The sequence below is a fragment of the Macaca fascicularis genome, chromosome 3 (genome assembly GCF_037993035.2).
Source record: "Macaca fascicularis isolate 582-1 chromosome 3, T2T-MFA8v1.1".
Lineage (NCBI taxonomy): Eukaryota > Metazoa > Chordata > Mammalia > Primates > Cercopithecidae > Macaca > Macaca fascicularis.
The window spans coordinates 32459767-32468717 of NC_088377.1; the positions used below are offsets into that span (position 1 = coordinate 32459767).

Consider the following 8951-nt stretch of genomic DNA (forward strand, 5'->3'; position numbering starts at 1 on the left):
GAGTAGCTGGGATTACAGGAGCCCACCACCACAGCTGGCTATTTTGTTTGTTTGTTTGTTTTTTCAGAAGAGACGGATTTCACCATGTTAGCCAGGATGGTTTCAATCTCCTGACCTTGTGATCCGCCCGCTTTGGCCTCCCAAAGTGCTGGGATTACATGTGTGAGCCACCATGCCCAGCCAGTTGTTTCTAATTCTTTTTTTTTTTTTTTTTTTTTGAGACGGAGTCTCGCTCTGTCGCCCAGGCTGGAGCGCAGTGGCCGGATCTCAGCTCACTGCAAGCTCCGCCTCCCGGGTTCCCGCCATTCTCCTGCCTCAGCCTCCCGAGTAGCTGGGACTACAGGCGCCCGCCACCTCGCCCGGCTAGTTTTTTGTATTTTTTAGTAGAGACGGGGTTTCACCGTGTTAGCCAGGATGGTCTCGATCTCCTGACCTCGTGATCCGCGCGTCTCGGCCTCCCAAAGTGCTGGGATTACAGGCTTGAGCCACCGCGCCCGGCCTCTAATTCTTATCTATTGTGAATAACGCTGCAATGAACATGGAAGGGCAAATATCTTCCATGTGCTGATTTCAGCTCTTTTGGATAAATGCCCAGAAGTGGGATTGCTGGATCAAATGGTAGTTTTTATTTTTAATTTTTCTATGAATCTCTATGCTGTTCTTTTTTTTATAGTGCCAACATCATTTTATATTCTCACCAATAGTGCACAAGGTTCAAATTTGTCCACGTACTTGCCAACACTTTATTTTATTTTTTTAATTTTTAATTTTTTATAATGCCATCGTAAGGAGTATGAGATGACACCTCAGTGTAGCTTTGATTTGCATTTCTCTATCTTTTCATATGCCTGTTGATCATTTGTATCTCTTCTTTGAAGATAGTTATTTTATTTTTATTTTCTGCTATTGAGTTTCTTGTATATTTTTATATTAACCCCCTGTCAGATATATGGTTTACAAATATTTTCTCTCATTCTGTAGGTTGCCTTTGTACTCGGTTGATTATTTCCTTTACTATGCAGAAGATTTTTAGTTTCTGGCTTTTTCATTTGATGTAAATCCATTTGTCTATTTTTGCTTTTGTTACTGTGCTTTTGGTGTCATATCCAAGAATTAATTGCCGAGACGAATGTTATGAAGATTTTACCCTATGTTGCCTTTTTGGAGTTTTATAAATTCATGTCTTATGTTTAAGTCTTTAATCTACTTTGAGTTGATTTTTGTGTATGGTATAAAATAAGGATCCAATTTTATTCTTTTGTATGTGAATATCTGGTTTGTCCAGCACCAATTTTTTGATACTATCCTTTTCTCATTGTGTTGTCTTGGCATCCTGTCAAAGATCATTTGACTGTATATGTGTGGGTTTATTTCTGAACTCTCAATATTGTTCCATTAGCCAGTATGTCTATCTTTATTGCAGTACCATGGTCTTCTGATGACTGTAGCTTTGTAATATGTTTTAAAGTTACAAAGTTTGAGGCCTCCAGTTTTGTTCTTTTTCTCAAGATTGTTTAGGCTACTTTGGGGTCCTTTGTACTTCTGTACAATTTTTAGAATTGTTCTGTCAATTTCTGTGAAAAATGTCACTAGGACTTTAATAGGGATTGCATTAAATGTGTAGACTTTGGATGGTATGGACATTTGAACAATGTCTTCTAATCCATGAACATGGGAAGTCTTTCCATTTATTTGTGTCTTCTTTTCTTTTTATTTTCTTTTTTTTTTTGAGATTATGTTGTGCTTTTCATTACCGAAAATAAACACTTTTAAAAAGACAACTTCTGTTAATCAATAAATATCTCTTTCTTTCTGTGTTTTTTCCAGGCTACCTAATTAACTGCTTTGTGCATGTTCCTCCCTGGAGATAGTGTTAAGAGGTCAGGGCCAGAGCCTTCATTTAGGTGAAATGAAATACTTCTGTGTATGTGGGAGGGGCCCTTGCTCCTGCTGGCCGCTGCCACCGCTGCCACCGCTACCACCACCACCAACAACAAACTAAATAATCAGGTATTGGTGGTGAAGGGGTTTGTAATTGCTGGGTAGAGAGTGAAATATTGTGTTTACATCGTGGGGAGGGCACAGCCAGGGTCTGATGTTATTCCCAGAAGGTTACTTCTCAAATTAAAGACACCTGGGAATTTGAAGGGCTAGTAGGCCAGCCTTGGGGAAAGAACTGGAAGGGTTTATAGGCCCTTTGAATGAAGGCTGTGACATTCAATCTTAAAACCAGAAATCTAAGGTACAATTGAAATTATTCCTTTTGGATAGAAAGCATTTAAAGTAAAGAGCTGAACTAACCAGGAGAGAAGTCCGGTTGGCTCCCCTACAGCTGCATTAGGAAACAGGCTAACAGGGATGTTTTGGGATCTGTGGAGCACTGATGGCAATTAGCAGTTAGGGCCAGTAAAAAACTGTCCCGCTTAAAAGCCGCTGGCATCCCTAGTAGTCTATTTCCTGCTTCTAGTTGGTACTGATGACCTGCCAAGAAGCTCAAGCAACAGTAGACTAGATTTCCAAAAACTAGAAGAGTCTCAAGAGACACCCCCCAAATCCAGCTGCTGGCTTAAATCCCCATTCTGGCTGAAGCAGCAAGCTGCAGCTAGTTTATAGTTAGCATGTCACTCTGGATCTCGTGGCTTAATTGAGTTTGTAAATCCCTCAGCTTCTTCTTCAATCCAGTGAGAACTAAGAGGACATGGTTTAAGGACACAGAGAGCCATAAGAATTCATGTTGTAGTAAAACCTTTCTGGCTTGCCCTTGGGGTCACAGGGCACCTGTGACTCATCCTCATCCAGCTCCAAGTGCTCACTCTTGCGCCACTCCTTGGGTTTGGGGTACACTGCCTGCCTCATGGCATTGTCTGGATTGTATTCAAGTCACCCCTGCAGTAGGGTTCAACTTAACATACTCCTTGCTAAAGCATTTTTTTCGTATAGGCTCAAAGTCTCAGCTCCTGGCCCTTTCTCAACTTGATGATGAGAATGTCATCCTGCTCCACGTAGTCATTAGGGTCATCATCTTGGTTCACTGGAATGACCTGGGGGCTGTTGGAGATGAGGTCTCAAGACACGACATGTCAAGTCTGCTTTTCATTGCACTGCACATCGAGGGTGAACTCCACCAAGCACTCGCAGAACTCTTCACATGGGAAGTCCCGGGAGGATAGCAGCTTGTCTACAATGTCATCACTAATGAGGAGAACTAATCTAAGTTTGCGAGCCATGAACTCATCATGAATAACTGAGGAATTGGCATCAATTTGAACCCAGTCAATGACTATTATGGGCACCTCAGCGAGAAGACACTCCGAATCGAAATAGCCACTGCCGGGTTGGTGTTCTGGATGATGAACTTGACATTGTGGGCTGGTTGGCTTAAGGCATTGTGTCCCCTATTTGTGTGTGTGTGTGTGGGCGGGGGGGAGGCTAGCAATCTTTTTTAGATTTCAGTGTCTACATATTTCATAATACTTCTCAGTTTAGATTATTACTAAGAATTTTATTCTTTTTGATTCAGTTGTAAATGGACTATCTTCTTCATTTTTGTTTCCAATTGTTCATTGGTAGTGTACATATACTCAACTGATTTTTGTGCGTTGATTTTGTATCCTGCAACTTTGCTTAATTGGTTTATTAGTTCTAATGGTTTGTGAACGTGTGTGTGTCTCTGTGTGTAATTGTCAAAGTTTTCCACATATAGCATCATATTATCCGCAAACAGTGAAATTTTCTTTCTTTCTTATTTGGATGACTTTTAATTATATTTCTTGCCTAATTTCTCTGGCCTGGACTTCCAGTAGTATGTTGAATGGAAGTGGTCAGAGTGGGCATCCTTAACTGATTCCTGATCTTAGAGGAAAAGCTTTTAGTTTTTCACTGTATAGTATGACATTCACTGTAACCTGTATTATGTTGAGGTAATTTTCTTCTATTCTTAGTTTATTGAGTGTTTTTATCATGAAAGAGTGTTAAATGTTTCAGATGCTTTTTCTGCATATATTGAGATAATAATGTAATTTTTATCCTTTATTCTGTTAATGTGGTGTCTCATATTGATTATTTTTGTATGTTGGCCATCCGTGTAACCCAGGGATAAATCTGACTTGGTCATGGTGCGTCCTATACATTTTGTTATGTTCTCTTTTCATTTTTGTCTCAAAATATTTTTCTAAAATTTACATTCTGATTTATTCTTTGACTCATTGATTATTCAACAATGTGTTGTTTAATATCCACATATCTAAGAACTTTTCCATTTTCCTTTGCTTTCCATTTCATTCCATTGTTGTTGGAAAATATAATTGGCACAGTTTCAATCTTCTTAAATTTGTTAAGGCTTGTTTTGTGACTTAACATGTGATCTATTCTGGAGAAGGTTTCATGCATGCTTGAGAAAAATATGTATTCTGCTGCTGTAGGATGGAATGTTCTGCAAATGTCTGTTCCATTTGATCTATAGTCTGGTTCAAATCCTCTTGTTTATTTATTTCCTTATTGATCTTCTGTCTGGATGTTCTATCAATTATTGAGAGTGGTGTATTGAAATTCCCTACTGTTATCGTGTGGTGTCTATTTCTCTGTTAAATTCTTTCATTGATTGCTTCCTATATTTGGGTGCTGTTATTATGGGCACATGTATACTTATAATTGTTACATATTCCTGGCAGATTGACCCGTATATCATTATATAATATCCTTGTCCTTCTTTGTCTTTTTGGCAGCTCTTGACTTAAAATCTACTCTGTCTGATATAAATTTGACCACTCTTGCTGTCTTTTTTGACTACCATTTGTGTGGATTATTTTTTCCATCCTTTCACTTTCAGCCTGTGTGGATCTTAAAGTCTAAAGTGCATTTCTTGTATACAGCATATAGTTGAGTCTTGTTTTCTTTAAATCCATTCAGCCACTATATTAGTCTTTTAATTGAGAGTTAAATTTATTTACATTTAAAGTAATTATTGATAGGAAAGGACTTACTATTGCCATTTCTTAAATTGCTTTCTAGCTGTCTTGTAGCTTTTTGACTCACTGTTGCTGTCACTGTCTTACTTTGTATTTTTCTGACTTTTTTGTAGTTGCATGTTTTGGTTTCTTTCTCATTTTCTTTTGAGAATCTCCTATAGGTACTTTCAAAACTTACATAAAACATGTTATTGTTAAAATAATCTACTTTACACTGATAACTTCAATTCTATACAAAAACGCTTAACTTTTACTCACCTCCCCTACACTTTATGCTATTGATGTCACAAATTGCATCTTTTTCTATTTCCTCAGCTTTTCTTTATCTGGGAAAGTATTTTTCCTTAATTATTGAAGGATAGTTTTTCTGGATACAGTATTCGTGATTGGCAGGGTGTTTTTTTTCTGTCAGCATTTTAATATATCATTCCACTTCTCTTCTGTCTTGGAATGTTTCTTCTGAGAAATCTGGTGATAGTCTCTTGTTCATAACAAGTTGCTTTTCTCCTGGTGCTTTCAAAATTGTTTTTCTTTGACTTTTGACAATTTGATTATGATGTTACTTGGTATGTGTTTCCTTGAATTCATCTTAGTTAGAGCATGTAGTTTCTCAAATCTAGATGTCCATTTCCATCCTTACATTTGGGAAATTTTCAGCCATTATTTAATTAAGTAATGTTTCTGCCCTGTTCTCTCTCTCTTCCCCTCTGAAACAACAATAATGCAAATATTGGTCCGTTTGATGGTGCCTCATATGTCCCTTAGGTTTTCTTTATTCTTTGTCATTCTTTTTTCATTTTGTGCCTCTAGCAGATAATTTCACATGACTCGTATTCAAGTTTGCTAATGTTTTCTCCTGCATATCAAGTCTGCCATTAAACTTCTCCAGTGAATTTTGCAGTTTATTTTCTTTTTCAGCTCCAAACCTTCTTTTTTATATTTTCTGTATCTTTCTTGATGCTTTATTCTGTTCATTTGTTATTTCTTTGAGCTCACTAGGCATCTTTATGACAATTATTTTGAATTCTCTTTCAAGTTGTCCACATACCTCTTTGTAGGTCCAGTTTCTGGAGATTTAGTTTATTCCTTTGGTTGAGCCGTGTTTCCTTGTTTTTCATGCACCTTGTAGCTTTATATTGGGATCTGTCACTTCTCCCAGTCTTCAGACTGACTTTGTTATAAGACCCCCACTAAGTAGCCCAGAAAGCGATTCTGGAATCCTCTGGAACTTTTTTGGCGGTATCTGGGCCTGTGCATGCAATTTCTCAGAGAGGTTTACTGTGCTTTTTGTTTCCCCTCAGGAACTCATTATCTTTTCTGATATCTGTCTGTGGCACCACATGTTCTCTGGTTCTACAACTGCAAGTTTCCCACTCTCAGTGGCTGGCAAACATCCAGAGCATGCCAGCTTCCTCTCAGTACACTGAGTAAGGTGAGACAGATATCGGTTTCTCAGAAGCTGGTGTTCCAAGAAGCTAGAATGACAGACTCATTCTCTGCTCCTTTCTCCCTCCCTGTTGAAGGAGGAGCCTTGAGTTGTGCATCTTCTCTTGATTTTACTGAGATATGGGGGCTATAGCAAACTGCCTACTGTTTTTTTTTGTTTTGTTTTGTTTTAAACTTTTGTTCTCAGTGGCTCCAAGGCATCCAAACTATGCTCGTTCCGTCAGTGCTCCAAGTGAGGCAAGACAGAAATTAGTCCCTTGGGCAGCCCTCTGAAGAGCCAGAGTGTCAACACATGCTCCACTCTTATCCCTCCTTGCTAAGGAAAAGTCTTAAGTTGTGCACTTCTTCACCCAATTGTGCCATGCTGTGCCAACCATATCAAGCCACCTGCTGCTTTCCATTGTCCTCAGTGATCCCCAGGCATTCAAATTGTGCTAGTTCTGTTGGCACACCAATCAAGGAAGTCAGAGACCAGTTTCTTGGGCAGCTCTGTGAAAAGCTGGAATGTCGGAGGCATGCTCAATTCTTTTCTCCCAGAGGTAACAGATGTGAAAGAGGCATTCTGTCTTGGCACTGAGCTGTGCTAACTTGGGGGAGAGGCTGACACAGGTAAATGAAATTGCTCTTCTTACTCAACTCGATTTGACTATTCCCTAGTTTGTGCACACTTGGAATACTACAACATCTTAATTGGAATCTGGAATTCAGGCAAAAATGTTTAGTGTGTCCATTTGTGTGCAATTAGTGTTTCTGAGTGGGAATGAAGGCTGGGACTTCCTATTCAGCCACATATAGTTAATTATGTGGATAATTAACTTTGTTCAGATCACTCATGTTATCAAGAAACTAACCATTAACAAAACTCTCACTTGAAAAGTATTTTTCTGGAAAAAATACTTTTTTATGTAGTGTCTAGGTGTACAATCTCTCACTTGGTATGGAGGAAGTCTTGTTTACGTTGAAATACATAGTATGAATAGGATGTAATTAGGTAAAAGGGGCTATATCCTGGGCTCTTCACTTGGAAGCTTTAATTTCAGCAATTTGAACGGATCTCTCATTGTTCTGAAGCATCCCTCTCCCAGGAGAAGATGGTTGGGTTTAGCGTAGGGGTGAAGACATGTTTGGAAGAGGGAATTTTTACTTAGGGATTGCAGAGTTAAGGTTTTAACAATATATTTCCAACTTTTATGATACAACATACAATTTTTGTCATTTTAAGGGAAGATAATAAATTTTATGTCCAGATATTCAGAAAAGGGAAGAATTGTTATTTTGTTTATATGGATTTTCCTCTTCTCGTTTGCTCCCCTTCTTGCTGGGAGCTCCCACATCCATTTCCTTCATATTGGTCTACTTGTTGCCATCTCTTCCTGTTGAATGCTTTCATGAATTTTATGTTTCCCCTTGTAGATTGTCATGCAAGCACTGCTTATTATTTCTTGTTTATCTTTCTTCTCCAGTGACCATTGTGTTTTCCTTTTCTCCTTTATCTGACCCTCCCTTTCTCTTCTTTAGAATAGTTGCTTACTGCTTACAGGAGTGCTTTGAATGCTAATGCTCTAACTCAGACACTGATTTTTAAACAGAATCCAAAGATTACATTTGAGGCTGGCCTGACTCAGTATCTGCCATATGCCACTAAAATAATCTATTGTTTATTACTGTTTTATTGTGTTCTTATACAGTTTTATACTGCTTGGGTGTGATCTGGCACTGTTAGCTTTATCCACTTCAAAATTAACCAAGCCATCTGGAGGAGTATAATTTAGAGGGGTAGCACATGGGTTTGTGAATGCTGACATCTTGATTGTGCTCTGAGGGTGTCTCTTATGTTTCTTCATACACCAGTTTCACCCAAATAAAGCACAAAAATTAAATCACACATCTACTCTCACTTCCCCACATATACATTTTGCAGGCTTCACTGAAATATCAAGAAAATGAAAACAATAGTCTTTGGAGTTCCTTTAAATCATAACAAGTTTATGGTATTTAAATATATTCAAGCATGAAGTGATATTTAAACAATGCCTTGATGGTTTTTTCCCAATATAATTTCTCATATTTTTTTCTCATTTTATTGCCAACTATTTTATTTATTTGTTTTCTCCCTCCCTTTCTTCCTCTTTTTTCCTTCCCCTTTCATTCCTTTCCTTTCTTCTCTTCTCTCCTCTCCTTTTTTTCCCCTTTTTTTCTCCTTTCATCTACAAATTCTTGTGAAACATAAATTGTTAGCCAGAGTCAAAGATTTCAGTGATGAACAAGATAGGCAAGGAGATGTCTGGTAGGAGGACACACACAATATATAAAGACTTAAATAGTAAACAAGATATTATTTTCTATACTTAGTTTAACAAAAATAAGTTACAGTTCTTTGAAAGCGATTGATGGATGAGAGTAAGGTAGCTATTTTTCTACAGAAAGTAAAGTAAGGCATCTCTCAGCAGGTAGCATCTGAGCTGACACCTAAATAACAAGAAATAGTCAACAACAAGAGGACCTAGGACTCAGTATTTCAGGCAGACAGACAGCAAA

At 38.1% G+C, this 8951-nt stretch overlaps 1 pseudogene; it reads right to left on the reverse strand.

Annotated features, from left to right (window-relative positions):
* Nucleotides 1–2501: 2501 nt before the first annotated feature.
* On the reverse strand, nucleotides 2502–8218 carry LOC123572523 (DNA-directed RNA polymerase II subunit RPB3 pseudogene; annotated as a pseudogene).
* Between the last annotated feature and the right edge of the window lie 733 nt (nucleotides 8219–8951).